The 21,268-nt window shown below is 44.2% G+C and overlaps 1 protein-coding gene across 19 annotated transcripts in view; it reads right to left on the minus strand.

Moving 5' to 3' along the window:
- The window catches only part of NFIA (nuclear factor I A), a 350,043-nt gene that overhangs the window by 220,669 nt on the left and 108,106 nt on the right, over positions 1-21,268 (minus strand). The gene's annotated exons all lie outside the window — the stretch shown is intronic.

The following is a 21,268-nucleotide window of genomic DNA, read 5'->3' on the forward strand; positions in this document are numbered from 1 at the left end:
CACATCAAAACAAGGGCAACTCTACTCAAGCACAGAGAACAGCACAGGCAAGGGCTCTAGGGATGGGTGAAAAATTTTGCAGTCAAAAAAAGCAGACAGTCCCACCCCCTGAGGTCCTCAGGACTGTCACACCAGGGACCCTCCCTGCTGAGTTTCTCTCTTCCGCCATATCATGACCATGACAGCTCACACCCCTATTTTGGGAAGAGCAAACTCTGAGCACTGTTACCCTGATGAGCCTCGACACTGTGCTGGAGCCCTCTCTTCCTAATTTGCCTGACAGACCATTTTTGGGTTTTATTTGCCTCCTTTCCGTTTGCCATTCAGATTTTGCAGAAGACACTCCAGCAGCCACGCGGCATAGACCCAGGAACAACGCCCCTGTTTGTGTGCTGCACCACATTTTGGACAAAGAGACTGCAGCTACAGATGCCAAAGCCAAAGATACTGGCCTTTATCACAGATTTTTTTTTTTTTAACTTTTCAAGAGCTTTGGGTTGTCTAAGGCCAACATTTCTCATAAAAGTCACGTGGTAGCGCTCTCTGCGCGTGCCAGGGGAGAGCAAATTTCAAAGTATTTCTAAAACCCTACCAGGGTGGATTCTACCACTCAGTCCTCAAAATTATCCTCCTCCATGACTTTAAACAGATTTTTTAAAGGGATGTGTCAGTAGCAAAAGGCATTGGGAATCTCTGGGCTTTCTGCAGGTGCATGTGGAGGCACGGGAGGAATGGCCCCAGTCCTGTCCACCAAAGAAAGCACTGCCATGTTCCTGAGAACAAGGACAGCATTATCCCAGGCACAGCGTCCATCCCAGCAGATGGGCAGTGGGGGAGAGGTTGTCATCCACTCTCATTTTTGAATATAGCAGTTCTATAGACCACTACATTCAAGTAAGTTCCTCCATCGCTGCTGCGTGCTCTGATCTAGGCTGGTAAATGTCTTCTGCAAGCCAAGAACGATGGTAACGGTGATAAACGTCAGTATCTGTGCCGAGCCCGGGCTGGGCACAGCAGCTACACACACAGAGTGTCTGCGCTCCAGAAATTTTAATATCGTCAGCAGACAAATAGAAAAAAGAAAAGAAACAGCGGCGCTCCCACTCACGCTCCTGACAAACTGTGCTGTTGCAGAACCAGTTAAATAGTTTGCCCAAGGCCACAAAGAAAGGCTGTGGTGGAGCTGGAAGGGCACCCAACCTCTGCACATTTCCAGCCACGTGCATCAGTCCAGTGCTTTCTCCTAGCAAAGATTAACATATTCAATACTTCTCTGAGTACTTCTGAATAATTGTAACCACCACTTACTTTCATCTGAGTGGCTGTGAAAAGCTACATCATCCTTTGGTTTAATTTCTTTCCCCAAGAAAAAACTGCATTTGAAAAGAGCACAAGCAAGTCTGGACCTGCCAATTACACTATATTACCAGGACAGAAAAAAAATCATATAAAGGTATTCCTGATGTTATATTGCTCATGTCAGTCAGGGCCTCTAAAGAGCCAGAAAAGATTGACTGCAACTTGTTCAAAGCAGACCTTACAAAAACACAGCTGGTTTTTGAGTAGCTGTAGGTATTTTGTGGCCATTTCATGACTACCACAGTGGTTAAAATTTGTCACAGTAGAGGTGCAAGAAGACCTGGTTTGTTTTTTACAGAACTGTGCTCGTCTTAAAAAAAAAACAAGTGGTGATAAAAGCATGAGGGAGGGATGGCTGTGAGAGCCTTGATGGTAACAAACTCACTCAAAACTTGCCCCCTTCTCCCTGTCCTCTGCTGAAGCCCCCATGAAAACTGATTTTTTCAGCCAGAAAATGGGGCTGCATTCAGCCTTCACCATCCCGTATGTTCCAATGCTCAAAGACAACCCACACTATTCATTAAATATCATAAATTAAAATTTATGGCAGGTATAGGCGTAATTTAAATCATTTAATGCATGCAATTTATGCCAAATAACAAAGAAAAATATTGCATGATGCCAGTTCTGATTAATGTGATCAAACTTTACATTTCTTTGGAGCTTCTCCTAATGAAGGGCAAGCAGTATTTTCCCCTCGCTAACAACTTCCCAGCTCCAGCTTTACTTTCTAGTGCTTTTCCTTGTAGCACACATCATTCATTTTGCTGAGCAACTACATTCACTCCTATTAGGCAGCTATTAATTACTGGGCCCTAATGGCAAGGTGACAGTGCATTGCATCGCCATCGAGGAGTGCAGACCAGAAAGTTCATCAAGAACAGGGATTGGAATAAAAATGAGGTTTTGTATTCTCATCTTCTCCTTCCTGAGTGAATTGTGCGCAGGGTGGACACCCATGCCCAAATGGCCAGAGCGGAGCTGGGGGTGGAAAACTGGCCCCTGGCTGTTCAGGATGGCTGAAGGAATTGCTCTGTGCAGTGAATGACCTGCACAGCTGGATTAGGATTGCTGTTGACAGGCATCCCAGGGAGAAGGGGAATAAGAAACAAAGAGGCAGGGAAACCCAAAGGTCCTCTGGAAAGGAGGGAAGTGGACTATCCTCTTCTCGTTGCATTTGGAAACAGATGTTCTTAATATCCCCAGCTCCGAAGGGTAGGAAGTGGTGAGCACAACTTGAGGAGCGCGGGTACTCTTGGCAAACAGCACCAGTTTGGTTTGTTTTTAACTTTCTGCAGGACTAAAATGAATAGTGGTTTTAGTGGCATTTGAATCTCTCCATGGCATCTTCCTATCTGCTTTTGAGATCTGCTTCCTCCCAGAGCCCTGGAGGAAGAGCGCAGCTGAGGGAGCAGCGAGCTGGTTTCACAATGCGTGAAACTCAAGAAGAGTATCCAAAAACCCGCACCTCAAACTGAGCCTTCCATACTTCCAGAGCAGATGTTACAGGGACCAACAGACTCGTGTGCCTCTATTCATCCCCTACAAGCACTTTCCTCTTTAAAGGCATCTGGGGTCTGTTCTGCCATCGCCGTGCCGGGATTTATGTACGTTGTTCCCATTAGTGTTAATGGTAGTTAGACACATACAGCCATTCCTCTCACACTTCAGGAAGAGAACAGAGCCTTATGGGTGAAAAGTTTGCTATTAAGGATTCTTAATACAATGGAAACATTCTGTCTCTTTTAATTGTAATTTACGTCTAAGTGTAACCGCTCTGGGTTGGGAAAACCAGGATTCAGTCCAATTCAATTATGCAATTCTTGCCACCTGGTAAGCCTTGTTATTTTATAAAGAGTACTGTAGTAGAACTGGCAGATTCATTCATGTTCAGAGCGTAAGCGCCCTACACTGTGTAATCACTGGCTCATAAAGGAGAGCGCCACACGAAAGTCAACCGCTCAATTATAATGCAATCTTTAAAAAGGAATATGCAAAACCACGAGGCGAGATTCCTCTTTGGTTCAGCTGGTTTACAATTACAAGTTCACCGGGGTCTTTGCTTTGCAAAGCTTTCTGGTACAGGTTCAGCCTGGAGTTAAACCTGAGCTCAACGCCGGGCTCTGGTGCAGCTCAATCGATCGGCACCTACTTGCAGACGCCGGCAGATAATCTCCATCCAGAGGGCATTGCTGGGAGGGGATGCTAAATCACAGGCCTGCAGGAAGGGTTTTATTGGGCTAATGCACATTCACTCTGACTTAGCTAATGAAGCTGCAACAAGATAATACAGGAAGGAAAAATATGGCCCCGGTGACTGGGAATGCTTTCATTAGCACCAGCACACGGGCACCTGACAGCCCATCAAAACCCCGTGCCACCCTCCATCCCCACAGGCTAACCAGCTTCCCCACATCCCACCCTGCTCAAACCCCTCAGCATCACAACACTGACTGCCCCTATCAATGGCAGAGGCACAGAAAATGTTATTTTTTTGTAGTAGACAGTGAATAGATATAGAAAAAGCCAGTGGAACAGCTTCAAGCTACACAGGGTAGCAACTGTCCAAGGGAAAAATTTTCCTTGCCTTCATCAGCTTTGACCAAGCCTCGTTATTCCTCTCAGCCTGCTGCAATCACTGACCAGGAGTCGGATGTTCAAAGGACATGGATCAGAGGGCAGGACCAAGACTCACCTACAAGCAGCAGCAGCTTCTCTAAAGCTACACCTCAAGATCATAACTGGAAGGCTAATTGTGTTTTTACCAATTAAATAGTATCTAAAGTTTATTTTGCTGTTCTCTCTGTGCATTTCTGTATTCCAAACTAACAGCCAAAATTTGCAGTAGCCTCAGAAAGTTTGGAAACACTCGGAAGGACCCAGGTGGACTGGCCAGTTCTGCCACGGCAGGGACAGAGGGTCTCTGCTCATCATTGCTGTTGTCACTGCTGTCATTTGGCCTCTTTACATCACTCCACAACTGAGGATGAGAATTTTCAGCCCATACTGGATGTGTGCTTCCAGCCAGAGCAGACTAAGCCAAAGTTTGCTCATGTGTGCAAAGGAGAGGGATGAAGAGGACATAGCCAGTGTTTGCTAATTCCAGAATTACTCCAGGAACTCCCCACCTGACAGCTCTGCACCTCCGACAGCAACAAGAGGGGTGTTTTGAAATCTCACACCTTGTAAATAGGAGAAGCACAGCCTAATCATAAAAATGTTAAAGTATTAATTAATAGTATAACTTCAGTTTGTATTGCAGCTCCGACATAATGAACCTGCCAATTTTGATTGCAAAGTGAAAACTCATCTCTTTATTTTGGACAAATAGGGTTAAGCTTCTTAAGCAATTCTTTGTTGTTTTGACTTCAACAATTTATGCAAATGAGATGTTAATTAGGGTAATTGTAACTTAAATTATGCTTGTGTAAACCTCTCCATTGGTAGGAAAGTGTGGGAATCCAGACAACTGGTATTTAAAGCAGCTGTACTAACTCACTTCTGAAAGCAAAGCATACCAAGATCACTTTCATGTCTTTACAATTTGTTTTTATGAGGTGATAACATTTTTACAAATACCATCATTTTTGCTTTTTTATATTGTAAGTGACAGTCTGACATTTTACAACTGGCTTATTGAAAACAAGAATTGAGCACTCTCGCTGTAACGGACATTAACTGCTCAATAGAGATTCACATGCTAATGAGGTGAGAGGGGCTCCAGAAAGTTTTGATAAATGCGACACACACTCTAACTAGCAGTGAATGTGAGTTGACAAAGAACATCTACACCAGGGTTCAATAAAATGTAACCCTTTAAATTAATCATACTGGCAGTATTTAATAGAATGCACAACAATCTCTTTTCTGATGGCTGTAAAGCAGAAGAAATGCAAAGTCTCGACAAATGAAAGTTCCCACATTTCCCTCTTCACACTGCTACTTCCATTCGAACTCCGACAATTGGTAAAAAAAGGTAGTTACTGTAAATAACAAAGTAGGAGGTTTAATTGTTTCCTTCTTTTAAGGCAGGATGCTTTTCTTCACATTTATTTGTCTGGATTCTATTGAGCAAATACCCCGACTTGAAAGATTGATCATAAAAAGCATCACCGGTTGCACTCGGAAGGAAGTTTAAGGATACCGTCGGAAGGAAGTTTAAGGATACCGTACAGCAAAGAGAGGCTTAAATGACCAGCTTTCTGCCGGGCCTTTTTTCAGCCCAACTTGGCAATTTTTTTTTCTTTCACTAAATATAGCTTGAAGGAAAATACACCACAGCGGTTAATCAGAAGCAGAAAGCAAAGTTCAGAGGCTTCATTCACACTGAACTCCCCAGACTTCACTGAGATTTGCTCCAGCAAGAAGCAAAGCTGGAACTTGAGTACCAGCATCTAAGCAGGGGAGGTGGAAAATTCTTCATCCCAGCTGCCTTATGAGTTTATTTTTTATTTTTGTGTCCAGCCAGTCCTGACCCAACGACACCAACCATTGCATGTGAGCTTGCATGACCTCAGGAAATAAAATTATTGGAAGGCCGATCACCTCCACGCATTACACTAAGGCGTTATTTCTTCCTAAAGTGACAATCCTTAATACCCTTTTTGGGTTTAGCCCGTTTTAATCTTGGCAGGAAGTGTAAATCTGTGCACTCAGCAGCATCACAGCCTTGCTGGCTGTCAAAATTTTGCCTCCGCCAATGCTTGAGAGGTATTCTTGTCATTTCACTGGGGTAGGAGACTTCTCTGTCTGACATACAAGATCTCCCCAAGTAGTGCAACTTGCCAAAACGCCGGCACACATACCCTGCTCACTGCCTTTCATTTTGGTAACTCAGACTTGCTCTCTCAGCAGCTGCTGGAGGGCTCTATGCAACATAAGGAGGGGAAGAAAAGGGAAATATCCACAAATGAACTCAGAACGAAAACCTTCACCCATCTCCCCATCCCCTTTGGACTTTATGAGCTCACTCCAGCACACGCTGAAGTGCTCGGCAGCGAGCGCTCGGGCCCTGGGCCTGCGTATCCCGACACGTGGCCGTGCTCCCCGAGAGGCGTCGGGGCTGCTCGGCTCTGCTCCGTGCAAAAATGGTGAGTCTGGAAACGCAGGCGAGCGGAGGAAGGCATGCTGCAGCTCCGGAATGGCCATTTAGCCAAATTGCATACCTGTGCTGTGTCAGCTATATGGTAGATTCATCTCATTCCATTGGTCTAATGGATAGCAATTGAATTTAATTAGCAAAACTACTTTGACTTAGTCTCATACTGTGCTGAATGTAATGAAATCTTTCTCCTCTCTCTCTCTCTCCCCCCGTTCTTTTTTTTCCCTCAAATAAAGAATGTCCTTAACTGCATTCCACCGTTAGAATATTAAAAGCTATATATGTTACTCTTAAGGACAGAGTACAGCCATCCGCTTTCACAGGCTTTAGATTTAGTTATTGTATTACATAACATAAAATAATTAAAAAGATACTTCGATAGTTACACACAGTATAAATTCAATTACCGCGATGTCTCCATTAAAAGCACTTTTATAGTATGAATAAAATGCAAATCCTCTTTAGAGATCGATACCAGAAACATAATTCTATGCTTCATCCTGAGAAGGAAGTTAGCCTTAATAAATCATCCTCTTATATTAATAAAAGAAAAACGTTTCAAAGATATGTATTTGAAGGCAATTCTCTGAAGCAGACATCCTGGTCTTATTTCTGCTGGACTCATTTTTTAGCAGTGAGGTTCACGGGCTGCACCTCCCGCTTTTATAGAGCCCCTGCCAAGGAGAAGGATGCCGAGGAGAAGAAAAGCCCCAGCCACGCGCGCTGGCGCCGCGGCTCTGCCGGGATTTATTGAAACTCCCTGGATCCAGCCACGAGAACTTTGCAGCAACTTGTCCCCCTCCCGAAATAAAAGTGTAAAGCAATTCCTCCAGATGAGTTTGGAGGAAATGTTCCTATCAAGCCTAACTTTTGCCTGGCTGGGCACAGCGAGACAAGTTCCTATGATTGATTATCGTGGTATCTCTGGATCTCTGACTTTGAACCATAACCTTTTTTGCGCACAATGACAGTTGGGACCTACCATTTGCCATCTGTAGAGATGGTGGGGGAGAAAAGGACTTCGCTTACATTAATCAACCAATTAAGAACAGACTTAAACAAAACACTAAAGCATAATAAAAACCTGACTGCTTAATAGCTTTCTACTCTTACTAGTTGCCTTCCTGTAGTCTGCTGATGGGAGTAGTATCATTCTCCCCGGTCGGGGACAGGGCTCTGGCTCTGGGGCTGGGTGCTACCTGGTCTCAAATGGAGCTGAGGGTCTTCTGTGCTGAACAAGACCAAGACTCCTACAGCAAAAGAAAAATAAAAACCAGAAAAGTTTGGAAACACAAGTTGTAAATCACAGCCATACAATGTAGCTGGGCTCTCCTGTCAACTGTGACTATTAGAGAATTATTTTAGTGAGTGCAAAATTAGTAACTAATCAAAGACACAAATCACTGCTTCAGGAAGAGACACAAATCACTGCTTCAGGAAGAATTAACCTTTTCTTTCAAAGTTTGGGCAGTACCCAGGGACCCCAGATATTTTGTCACTGCCCTCTCCTCATGGCTGGCATCACATCCCAAAGGAGAGACTGAAATAGCAGCTGAATAACAGGGCGGACTCTGCTCGGCTGATCCGATGGGGCTCTGGAGGGAGGAGATCCAGAACCCAGTCCCAACAGCTCCAGAGCCTAATTCTGCTCTCAGGGATGGTGGGTTAAACCACTCTTGTGCAATATGGCAGAGAAATCTGGCTTTCTGCTGCAGGGTTAAGCAGACACCTTGTGCAATAAACGCTCTGCACTGTGGCAAAGAAGAAGAGATACCTCCACATTTCTTGTTTGCATCTGCAGCTGATAAGGTTACAAGGCCAAGACTAATAAACCTGGACCAGCATCACCAAGAGGCACCACAGCAGCATCTTGGAACAGCTGCTTGTTTCTGTTGCCTCTGGGTACCCACCAGTGCAGCTCTTAGGAGACCTCTTGGATTGTCTACTTTCTGAAGCTCGAGGAGATCAATGCATTCATACTGATAAAAAGTAACACATTTATTGGAAGGAATAATCTCTAAATCCAGGCATTTTATACATGCCTGGGTATTTCTAAATCATCACTCCACTGTGTCCTGCAAATGTACTGTTTGTCCTGCAGAAAGTGTTCTTGGTAAAAAAGATGAAGTGTATTTACGTCAAGGTGTACAAAAAACTCTTAAACGAATCAAGATTCAAGCAGCCAAGAAAATGTACAGTGTTACTGCAATGAACATGTTTTTCTGATATTGAATAACTGAAATTTGGAACAAATTTGCAGAGGTTGGCCAAAATGGTCTCTCCATCCTCGTGCTTTATGTCTCTTTGTCTATTGTTCTTTTTAATATATTGCATCTGTAAAAAAAATTGCAACCTACTTTATACAATTACTACACTGAAGTCCCAAGCAATCTATCAAGTTGTCATACATTTTCTTCACATTAAACCTTTTTAAAATCTCTCCTTTTTATTATGTTTAAAGAAAATAAAGAAGAATATTGGCTTGGTCCAAAAGGCAGCATAGTGAAACATGTCGTTTGTCAAATCTGGTAACAAGAGGAGTTTGTGATACTGCGTCAGGAGAAGAAATAATCCCCACAGTGGCATGTTGAAGTTTTGGAAGGTTTGTAAATCAAGAAAATTCAGACCATCAATAAACCTGCAATCAACAACAACAAAAAAAAAAAAAAATAAACTGGAAAAATTCCCGGTGAGCTGGTTCTGGTTACAGAGGTTTGGTGAACTCTCTTTTTGCAGCACTTCAAGTCACCCGAGACAGGGATCTGAGGTTGCCGCTGGTCCGTGTCCCCTGAGGGAGGGACAATGACATGGCCGGGGCTCATGGGGTGGCCGGACACCCGTCGGGGTCACGGAAAAGCACAGCATTACCAAAGACTATTTATTATTAAGGAAAATGCTTTCATCTGTTGATGGCACCCAGAAACAATGAGCAGGAACATGAAGCAACGGGTGGGTGAGAGGGAAGGCAAAGGGAAACCGGGAATTATTTCAGCTGGAAACTGGATGAGATGCTGGGAGGAAGGGGATTATTTTGCCCATTAGTTTAAAAACTCTCCATGCCGATGTTTGCAGCATTTGAGTGACCATCTTTACAGCAGTGTGCAGAAATAGAGATACTGCCTTAATGTCCATCAGCCCTTGATAAAGAAGCTCCATAAGGGATGGGATAAAGCTCTAAGGATGGGAATACGATGATCCCTCTCCTAAGAACTACAGCAAAAAATTTTACCTCCAACTCTTCCTCTATTCCCTCTTCCCTTTATTGCCTACTCCAAAAGTGAGTCCCTGCCGTCCCCTGGAAGCCTCAGCAACTCCCAGATACCATGGCTGGACGCTCACACCTTTGGGATCGTAAGATAATATAAAATAAAGGCAAAATGTCAAGTGCTTTGCTTTCCATGGTTTCGAAATGCCAAAACCTCCGTCCCTGAACCCAGCTCACGCCGTCGGTCCCACTTCTTGCAAAACAAAGAAATCTGTCTAGGCTCCACGAAATCCCACGTGTTACCATACTAATTTGAGCCCAACTGTATTTGTGGTATTGTCAGGTCTTTATAGGACGATCCCATGCCCATTCCCAATGTAGGAAAAACCCGTGTGTTTAATTATCTTCTTTAATAATTCCATGGTATGTGATTTATTAAACAGGCTCCTTATTTGTAAACAAAATCAGAGGCACAAATGTGCGGCAATAGTCGCACTTCCTGGCAAAATAAGAGGCAAACAAAGAGCCCTAATGATGCACCAAAAATGCTCACCAAAAGTGTACTCTTTAAAAAGATCACCAATTTAATGCTTTTTGTATTTCATTTATCAGCCATGTAGTCATCATTCCCCTCCCTACCACCATCTGTACACACTTTCCCAATAGACCATCACAGCTGTCCCGTTTCTCACACAAACAGTACCTTTTATATGCTTCCCAACTGTTTTTAATAACTGTTCTGTGCACAGCACTGTACTTCCTTTGTTTTCTTTTTTTCCGCCTTTTTTTAAAAAATATGAAAAAGAGTTATAAGCCAAACAAACAGGTCATCGTCACAATCAGTGGAGGAAGGCAATTAAAATGTTAAAAGCCTCCATGGCCACTGACCCATCCTTGAACCACACCAGCAACACCAGCACAGAGCTGGAAAGTTCCCTGGAGAAGTTGCTAAGGTAGACAAAACTTGTTAAAAAAAACCACGCACATGAGCAAGACTGTCTGAGAAATCCCTCACCCTTTCTAATGAGGAAATATTAATATTAAATACTGCTTCTGCAACCAGAGAAAGTTTTTTTGAGGCTTTAAAAGTCTGTTTATAAGCTCAAGGCATCGCTGCCCTGTATTTTGGAACTGTGTGGACAGAAGTGTCCCATTTTCTTTTCAAACTGACTCATTTAACTCTTTCCAAATACCCTGTGTATCCTGACTTTGCATCATGGGTGCTCCTGCCCTCTCTTTAGCCACCCCTGGAACTGCCGGAGCCCCAAACTGGGATGAACTGCACAAATTCATGATGAAGGCACCGTGCAGCCAAGGTAACTCAGCCCCAAGCCTGGGCAAACAAAGCCTCTTGCAAAAGGCAAAACTGGGAAGAGATCCAGCCAGGAACGGGGAGAAAGGCAACAATTCCATGGTGATCCATCTCATGGAAACCTACCCTACCAACAGGACATTCAGGAATGAAAACTCTCTATATTTGCTTTTGTCCAGGGCCATGTCCACAGCAAACTTCAGCAGGCTGCAGGGAGATAGGAGCACGCAAACAGTCCCTCCCTCTGCACCGTACAGGACCACAGCAGGTAACCCAGCCCTGGGATGGCACAGGGACACTGCTCATACCATCCTTATCCCCCAGCAGAAAGCTTCACACCCTGGGGCTGCTCACTGTGAAACACACCTCACTCTTCTAGGGGAGAGTTTATTACTAAAGACCATGCACATGGAAAACAACTGGTCCGCTCAGTTCTCACCATGATTTTGCCCTCCAGCTTTTGACTGAAAAAGAAACAATGTCCATGATTAAAGTGGGAGTTGAACACATTATTTTGCCTAGAAATCATGCTTATATGTCTAAGTTAGAAAGAACAGACACCTTGAAGATACACTTCTGAGACACAAGTGTGCACCCCCAAACAGCACCGAGCTCCGTGGCCGGATGTTTGTAAAGGCATCTGCCTCCGAAGAATACTAATCAGAACTGTTGAAGGTGATATCCTTCTCTAAGAAAAAGAAAAATAAAATATCCTGACCACAAAAATCCCACTCTCAACTGATTGCTGTGTGTTTTTCCCAACTTTTCCAGAAATACCCAACCTCCTCCTGCCGCAAGGGTTTGGCCGCTACCGAGGCTGGTGCCGCCCCAGCCAGGCAAACTGCTTGTGAAACTTTCACACGAAATTATGCAGGACTTGCTTTTTTAGATAAGCAACTACTTTTCCTTTTTCGACACAAAACCCAAACGTAAATAGGTTTGCTGGCTATTTTTAATGAAGTCCTTGTGGCATCAGGAAAAGTCCTCATCACCACACAATAAAAGCATTGCAGTAGCTATCCTCCCTAAAAGCATCCCAACAATAGCTGAGCTTGAGAAAAGCATCCCAATACAAAGAATTCATTCTTCTGATTTACTTGAAACTACTTGGCCTCAAAAGAAAAAAACAAAAACAACTAAACCTGAATTAAATTTAAATTTTACCCTGTTTCCAGCATCACTTGGGGATTTGGCCACTTTCTTTTTATCAAATTAAAACCTTATTAGATAAAAAGATCAGACAAATTTCAAGTGTGTACCCTTAGGATGAAATCTGTTTGACGATGTATTTTTGCTTTAAAATCTTCAAAGTGAGTGTTTATCTTGACAATAAATGTAGCAACTATCTAACTTGTCTTTTGATACCCTTACAGGAGTGCATCCCTGTTCGTTCAGTGCATTACAAGGTATTTTAAACACAGAAATGGTGATTTAACCAGACACGATGTTTATTACAAAGCTCAGGCAGCTCATTATCTGTCCCTCATGCACAAGATTAAAGTGGTAGATGCAGAAAACACAGCATGAAAGAGGCTGTCCCAACACTTTTTGTTTTTCTCTTCACCCCTTGTTTCTCCTGAAGCCTTCGGCAGACTGTGCACAGAGCCGAAAACTTTCCCCTTGCCAGGGGCTTTCCAGAGTTTAGCAGTAAGGAGATGCCTTTCTATGAAATACTCCTCATGAGTTTGTAAATGCATTTTGCAACCTAACAATCCATGCATGGTGGATTTCCTGGGCTGAAGAGCACTCCTGCTTTCCCATTGTGTGCTACTTAGAAGGATGGAATTGTTTGGGTTGGAAAAAATCTTTAAGAACACCGAGTCCAACTGTACTGAAAGCGGGGTGACAGTGGCTGGGATGAGAAGAGAGATGTACAGCACAGAACAAGTTTAGAGTTTGTTTAGATACTGATCCTATGGGCATATCATGGATATGACATTAAACCAAGGAGCACAAACAACACTAGCTACCTCTCTGTGGCCAGAGCTTGGTGACATGGTGGCAGGTCTGGAGGATATGCTGTCACCTGCAGCTCTCATGGGTGAATGCCATGCTGGTTTTACACCTGTGGAAGATGTGTTCGACCCCTCTGGGCACCTCTCTGTGCCACCATCCAGCTCCCCACAGTTACAGCAAGAGCTGGGGATGGACACAACCTCCTCATGCCCCAGGTGAGATGGGAAGGAGAAACCCACTGGGCAGTCCCCCCAGGTAACAACAGGGGCTTCCCACTGCACCCTGAGAGTGTCCTGCTGGAGGAGACCTCAGTGATACACCCTTCTGTGATGCTTTTAAACCACCTTTTTACATCAGCCAAAAATGCAGATCACCAGCAAGTTTTCTCTCATTGACCAAACAACAACCAGGTACTGCACTCACCAGCACAACCTGTTCACCTGGCCAAACAACCCCACTCTGGTACCTACGAAGCCCATGGTGAATTTTTGCTTTACTACAGATATATCTTACCCCAAAACATGAACACGCTGAAACATCCAATCATGTTCTGGCACGCATGCCAAAAAAAAAAGCCCATGGCAACAAAGACGACAGCTTGCCAATGGCAGCTGCTGCACGCACACACAAAATTAAACTATATTCTTCTGAAAAGGGATATTATTATGGCATTTGTTTCCCCCCACCCTCACCCATTCCCTCCCAAGATAAAAGGGGAAATATCAACACATCTTAAACGTTAAGAGAGATGATTAAAAAAAAAAAAAAAAAGAGGCATAGGATGGAGAATTTAGGGTTTAACAGGAGATCCAGTTGGGACTGGGGCTGAATGCATGGAACTGCCCTGAAATATTGGCTCACCTATGGGAATTGTACAGCATGAGCAAGTAAAACATAATTTAGAAGGCCTCAGGATGCTGAATTGCCTCAAGTTTGGTCAAGCCATCCCTCGGTAACAACACAAATCTGCAAACACACTTATGTGCATTAAAGAGCAGCTGATGACACCCATCTCTGCTTCCTTCCCCCTGGTGTGGACCTGCCGAGTGCCTCCCGAGCTGCGATGCAATGCACAAGGGAGCCGTCTCCTCACTGTGAAGATAAATGTCATATTGGACCTCTGACATCATGTATTCTCCAAGTAATTATTTTTGATATCATAAGAGTTGTACAGGGTGCACAATAAAATTAAAAAGTAGAAAGCAAGGTTAATAAGATTATCGTGTTGGTATAATAGGTAATGCATTTTGCGGTATATCCTTAAATCTGCCCTCTCCAAGCATAATTAAATAACTGTGATTTATATTTTAAAGGAACGCAGACAGGCCGTGTATCCTCCTACCCACATATGCTAATTACTTTCAGCCCCTAAAAATCACACAGTTGTTTGCAGCTTTTTAATCCTCATGTGTAAATAACCCGACTCAGGTCCAAGTTATGAACAATAAAGTCCAGGAAACTTTCAGAAGAGCTTGTCATTAAACCCGTCTTGATGTTATCTCACTGATCTAATGGCACTGATGTGTGCCGATACCTGCGGGAAGGAGGGACAGCCGGACTGGGAGGGTGGGTATCAATGGAGAAGAGATCAACACCCTTCAGGAGGAGCCAATGGATGTACAAGCCCGGGATACCCCACCCGGGTCTTGCTGTGGGTCTGGGTGAGCCGTGGTGGCAGCGGGATCGTGGGCGACACGAGCCCACCCGCTTCGCTCTAGGCCGAACTCAACCGCGCCGCTCTCCATTTTGACTCGCATGTGAGAGCCTGGCACACAAAATGGAGGCCCTCGTGTGTTTTACAGGCAGCGGCTACGAATCCAGCCCAAATCCACCCGCGCTGCGTGCCACATCCTGCTCCTACATCCCGAGCCACAATGGTGCCACACACAGGGCTGAGCTCAGGCGCCTTACCTCCACCCCTGGGGTAGGGACATGGGGCAACTGTAACTAGAAACACCTACTATATATAAATACTCTGTTTTCTCTTTTAAATTAATCACTCTGTGATGACGGGTTTGTCCAGGCACTGCCCTTGCAATTTGGGATAAAATGCTGCAAGCCCCCAGCACTGCATTTTATCCCATCTTGCTGGGATAAAACTACCCCACACATCGGAGGTACCACGACCCAGGTGTTGATTTCAGTCACAGTTTTTGGTGGCTCCCATAAATGCAGGAGAGAATTAACGAGAACCAGAGATGTGGTTGCACCACATGAATGGGAAAACCAAAGCGATTAAAATGAATTTTAGTCCACCAACAAGGTTTATCTACCACAAGCCCTCACTGGCATAAGGAAATGTCTGGGTCGGCTGCTGTTAGGAGACTAAAATAATTTCCCCTGAATTTACAGCCTGTAATTTAATCATCAGCTCCAGCCCTTGTCTGTGAGGAGAGGAGCAGGGGCAGAGCCAGATCCATGGCTCCCAGTGAGGATGCCCCAAATTCATTTTGCTGGGGCCTGGAGGGCCCCACAGGTGTAGAAAAGTGCAGGCTTTTGGGGAGGGGCTGAGGCATTTTGGAGCAGCGGGTTGGAATTTGTTTGCTGGTTGTAAAATCCTCACCAGTGCCTGAACCAGAAGCATGAGGGGGAGGAGAAGGAGGAGCTGTGAAGAAGCTCAGGGCACAGAAAGCAAGGGATGCCCTTTCCTTTACATGCGAATGGGGAGAAAATACATAATTGTAATAATAAATAGCGGGTTTTATGAACAATTAGGATTCCACTGTCTCTTTGAAGGGTTTGAAAAGCTGACACGATGTTTTGGGTTCTCCAGATTCAGCTTTGAGGCCTCAACCAAGAGAAACATTCAGCCCCGCTGTGTACAGCAGTGACCACAACAAAGATTGTGGTTTCTCCCACACTCGCCTTAAATAGATCTAAATTAATGCTATTCATCATTGGGTGGAAAAGAAGGGAAATATAAAAGTGCAGTTGCTTGTAGAAAAGCCAGAAGCATTGGGCAACTTGCTTACCACTCACAGGCTTCTCCTGCTTCTGCACCTCGAAGCAAGGAAGCATGGAAATAACACACCCTTATACTGTGCAAACCCATCACCTGGAAAACATCCTGGGCATATGAAATATGCCTTTATCCCGTGTTTATTTGTTGTTGCTGTTGTTGTTGTTGGAGAAAGGGAAAAGCTAAACCACATGACTGAACTCCTGCCAGGGGTTCGTGATAGAGCAGGCCGTCCCGAGTGCCGCACCAGTTAGTATCTGAATTATCACGGATACTCACCGGCTCAGTTACACCCGCACAGGGACAGCAGTTGTCCCACCTAAATCCTGCTTCTGTCAGCTCCCACCCTGCTCGTGGCTGCAGCGAGCAGCCAGTCCCAAAGAAGAGATCATCCAAAGATGGGGATATCTCTCTGCGCCACGCGGGGTGTGTAGGTTGCTGTGTCTCATGCATGCCCACGATAGGTGGGTGCATGAAATTTGGGGTGTTGAGGAACTGTGGCTGTCCTCTCCTCACCTCTCCTGACTGAGATAGAGACCCAGGCTCCCACCACTGACTTTTTATGGGTACTTTTTGTAAGGCTAAAACAACACAAAATCTGCCTTCTCCCTTTATTCCTTGAGGGCAGAAATACTGTGAGATGTCTTAGTGTCACTTTTTTTCTTTAAAGCTACAGATGTCTCACTTTGGCAAATAATAATAGAGCAGAAAAACAACTCTATCAGCCCAGAAACACTAAAATCTCAGCTGACCGTTGATCTGCTCAGGTTCTCCTGGGCACGTATTGGGAGCTCTGTGCAGGGAACACGTGTGAGATACCTGCTGCGAAGCTGCCTGAAGTGATTTTTTGGTAAGAGTAAATGCAATCTGTCTGCAGAAAAAAACTTTAAGGACTGTTTTGGATATAGACTGGAACAGCCATGAGCTGGAATTAGGTTTTTCAAAGCATTATAGGTGGAGGGAATGTCATGGATGCTTTAAAAGTCTTCAGATAGGCGTAAAAATGACATATACATTACGCATTATCTCCACAGAACAAACACCATTTGAAATGTGCCCCTTTATAACTACCATTATGATCTGTCTAAAGAGCATTTTGGTTGAAACTTTGGAGGAAAGGAGAAGGGAAAAAAAAAAAAAGCCCACTGATCTTACACCTGCTCTTTAGCAGTGGGAAGTAGGTTCTCAATCTGTTAACATGACCATCTGGCCAATCTGCATATCACGGCTATCTGGATTACCGTACGATGGAATGACAATAACGTAGCCAAAACAAAAGTAAAACACATCAAAAACTAACAGGAGCGCAAGCCCTTTTGATTTCAAATTAAATAATAAATGTGGTATCAGAGCAGAGCGAGAAAGTCAGCTAAATAATTAAAAATGAGCCTTCGCTCCGGCATAATTAAGTAAACAATATGGTGTGTGTTTCTGTATGAGCCAGCAATAGTTTCCACCGTCGAACGCTCCACTTTTGCAGAGCAGCGATCAGGAGTTCAAGGCGCTGCGACAGCTCTTTCAGTGACGTACGGTATTGTCAGGACACCTCTGCCACCCCTGCGACACCCGGCCCGGCTGCGGCTATTAACAGGATTAATGCAGCAACAATCAATACCAATTGTACTAAAAGATTACGGTGCAAAGCCTCGGGTACCTCTCGGACCCCCTGAAACCTCCACGGGTACGGGGGCTGCTGCATTAACCCATCTTTGGGTTATTCTCATCGATGCCTCTTTATGGTCGTCCAAGGAGAATATTTTAACTCTGTTGACGGGAACATAAAATGGGTCGAGCTTAAAGTTCAAGGTCATGTGTTATATACCACTGCCCAGCAATTAGCCACAGAGCATATCTAGAAGTTAAGTAAATTTTCAGTCACAAAAATAAGGCTGAGTTCTGGCACTTTCGCTGCCTTCGAATCTAAACGTGAACAGAAAAATGAGCTTACATAAATAAAACCTAGCCCCAGATTTTTTCTTAAATTTGGGATTTTTATATGTCCTTCTGCAAGATTAAAAGATTTTCTCTGCCACAAATACGTCGCGAGTTTAATTCTCGCCCGGAGCGCGTAACGATGGCCGGCCAAAAAAATAAACGGGGCATTACAGCATCGCCTCCTGGCCCACAAACCCGCTTCGGCCACTGGAGAAGTCTCTAAAAACTGTGACCTCTCAGAAAATTTAACTACTTCTCTTGCGATTCTATTCTCCAATCTGACCACATTAGCGGGAGGAACTCCAAAGCAGTAAAAAACTCCAGAAAGTTCTCGGTTGAGTGCCTACTAATGAACAAAGGTTAACTTTATCTAAAAGGTCAAATGCCTGGTGGCTAAGGTTGTGACCTTAACAACTTAAATTGTGACCTTGCCACGTGCCTAGTATATTGTAGATTCTGATACAGATCATCTGGTAAAGGACCGGTCATAAATTAGCTTTACTGTTCGACTCCCACAAAGAAAACGGTTTGCCACAATGGTTTCCAACTTGTCATTTGATACAAGAGCAGAATAAGTGAAAACTAAAAAGCAAACCCAAGTTCAGGGTATGAAAATGCCGCCTGCTTTTAGTTAAGCAGATTAGAAACTGCAAACTGAGAGCAATACTCTAGATTTCAATACATTTTTTGGTCAACCTCTAATTCACAAAGCACTGATCTTCCTTTCCTTTTTTTTTTTTTTTTTAATATCTTTTTTTTATCCTTTTAATGAAAATGACATGTAGTTTGCCTATTTGCATATTTTTGTTTTCTCTTTCTAGCCAGTTCTTAAAGAGAATAATTGATTTCAGTAGCTTTGTAAGAAGCACTATTTAAATCTGTGCACATGTGTTCCCTTACAGATGATAGTGCCTACTGAAGGAAAAGCGTGGATTCAAAGCAATAATTATCCTACATGTTTAGAAGGAAAGGGACATCTTGCTGCCGAAGTCATCTCGAATAAGGACATCTTGGAACAGAATACTCCCCCCAAGAAAAGAAGATGAAAAGTAGGGGGGAAAAAAAACCCACAAGAAAAAGAGAAGCGAGCACTATGGGTGAAAAGGTCACAATGGTTTTGGCACGTATCTTCAAGCACGTTTCGGAGTCTGTGCCTCCTGCCAATACTGGCAACTTCTCAAAACTTTTAAGGAGGTAAAAACATTGTTTAGTGTTTACAAATCTTCTGTACTATAGCAGATGCTTGTCAAATCCGCTATATGTAAGTTGACCAGCCTACCTAATATTTGCGCTGGCGACTTCCTCCGTATAAATACGTGGTCCATACATTTGGGGAGCAAGGTCTGATGAAGTTGGAGACAAAGGACCCTTAATATTTTTTTCTTTTGTAATTTTCCTGTTGCGCACCCGGCACAAGCTGCCATTACTGCGGGTCTGCGGGAACCAATGGCTGTCAACTTGGCCAATGTTCAGGTGTAACAAAGACTGCTGGGATACATCGGAGGGGGGAAAAAAACGGGAAAAAAGGGGGGAAGAAAAAGAGGTAGCTCTACGCAAGGCTTTCGGTACACCTCTGTGAAGCCCTATAGACAGCAACCACGCTGTGCCACCTCCCAAAAAACATCTTGTCCCCATCCCTGCTGAGGTTTAGCAGGAATATGCCAGCACACACTCCTGCATCGAGAGCACAATGCAATGCGTGCAATCGGCAAACAACGGCCAAAAACATAGCGCGGTGCGCTCTGCACGGGTGCGTGGCTGCTCACACAAATCCCCAAATCTAACCCCAAAAACCGCGCGGAGGCTTCGCGCCGAGTTTCCGCGGCAAGCACTGAGACCGAAGGACAATCGGTGTGATCGCTGCCTGTTGATGATGATGGCAGGAATAAATAACGGTTCACTATCAAGGTTACTGTTTGCCACCGGCGTGCTGATAAGATGGTATATCCCTAATCGCAGTATTGAACTTTTATAACGTCTATTGCCTGACTGTTATAACACGGATCTTCAAGGGAGAGATCCCTTGAAGCTCCCCAAAATACTCCCAACCCTTGGGTTTGGTCCTTTTCTCCCCATCCTACATTTCTGTGACCCTACATGCAATCTAAGCCAAGACCGTTGGTTTCTATCAACAATTTGGCCGCTCAATGAAGGGCCTGGGAAATACAATATGGATCAGTATTTACCGCATCACGCTATATATAAATCCCAATAATAAAAACCTGCGTCCTGTAGATCAGTAAATAGACATTTATAGCTTCTATTTGTATATCAAAGCATTTTAAATTTATCGCCCCACTCCAACATGTGGAGGAGGAAACTGAGGCAGACAAAAGGGATGTGAGTCCATGTCCCCGCGGGGTTGGTGATGGAACGGGAGGTGACCTGAAATGCCCCAGCCCCAAGCTCCCTTCAGTTAGCCATTTATCCATAACGCTTCCTTCACGGTGGCCATAATAAAGCGCAGAGTAAATAAATAATTTTCCTCCATATTTGCCTACCTCCCTTTCACTATAAATGTACAGTATGATTTACCACCTCACACTGAAGTGCAAAGTAAATGCTGCAGCTTATCTGTAGGAAATACCATGAGGATACTCAAAAGTTATTTCCGAACAAGGATCGTATCTGTAAAATCCCAGCGGCGACATTGCCTAACACAACAACCATGGCAGGGACTCAGCACAGAAAAACTTTGGGGAAGCCAAAACTTTCTGCAAGACCCTCTGAAAGAAGTTGGCATGGGAAATGCAGGCTCCCTGGGCTGTAATTTGCTTGGTTTTCTTACCGATAAATATTTATACAGAAGTGGTTTCTACTAATATCATTCCTCTTCCCCCTGCTCCTCTGTTTTTCCAGCCTGTCCAGCTCCTCAGCTCACAAGTCAGGATATGCTGGGGGACCACACATCCCATACGTGAAACTCGGGGCATTCCACTTCACACACACACGTTTTTCTACACTACAATCACTCAGGAGAACTACAATAGCAGATTATTCTACCCAGTCAACATACTACACATCCTCTGAGCACGCCGAGTCACGCCGCAGGCAGAACATACTTTGTGTTGGAGTCTGGGATCCCAAGATTTCCATCACACCTTAAAACATCTCAGCCCTTCCTCATAAGCACAATATTGTCAATTCAGGATTTTTTTTTTCAAGATTTGCTTAGCTTTTAGGTGTATAAATTGTGATATTTTGGGGGGGTTTAAATAGCTCCTTTTTGCCCTAGGGTTACCCAGAGGTTTTATTTCATGCCTACTCAGATCTGATGACTAGGTTTGCTATCAAGGGACTGTCTTCTCTTTTCCGTCCAATCCCACAGGATTTACGTTCCCCATCTCATCACTGTGGGTTGAGGATACCTGGTAATCCTGACCCACAGGCCTCAGGCATCTCTAGCCCTCCTGGACAACTTTATGTATAACATATGCAAAC

The sequence above is a fragment of the Lonchura striata genome, chromosome 8 (genome assembly GCF_050655825.1).
Source record: "Lonchura striata isolate lonStrDom1 chromosome 8, ASM5065582v1, whole genome shotgun sequence".
NCBI lineage: Eukaryota > Metazoa > Chordata > Aves > Passeriformes > Estrildidae > Lonchura > Lonchura striata.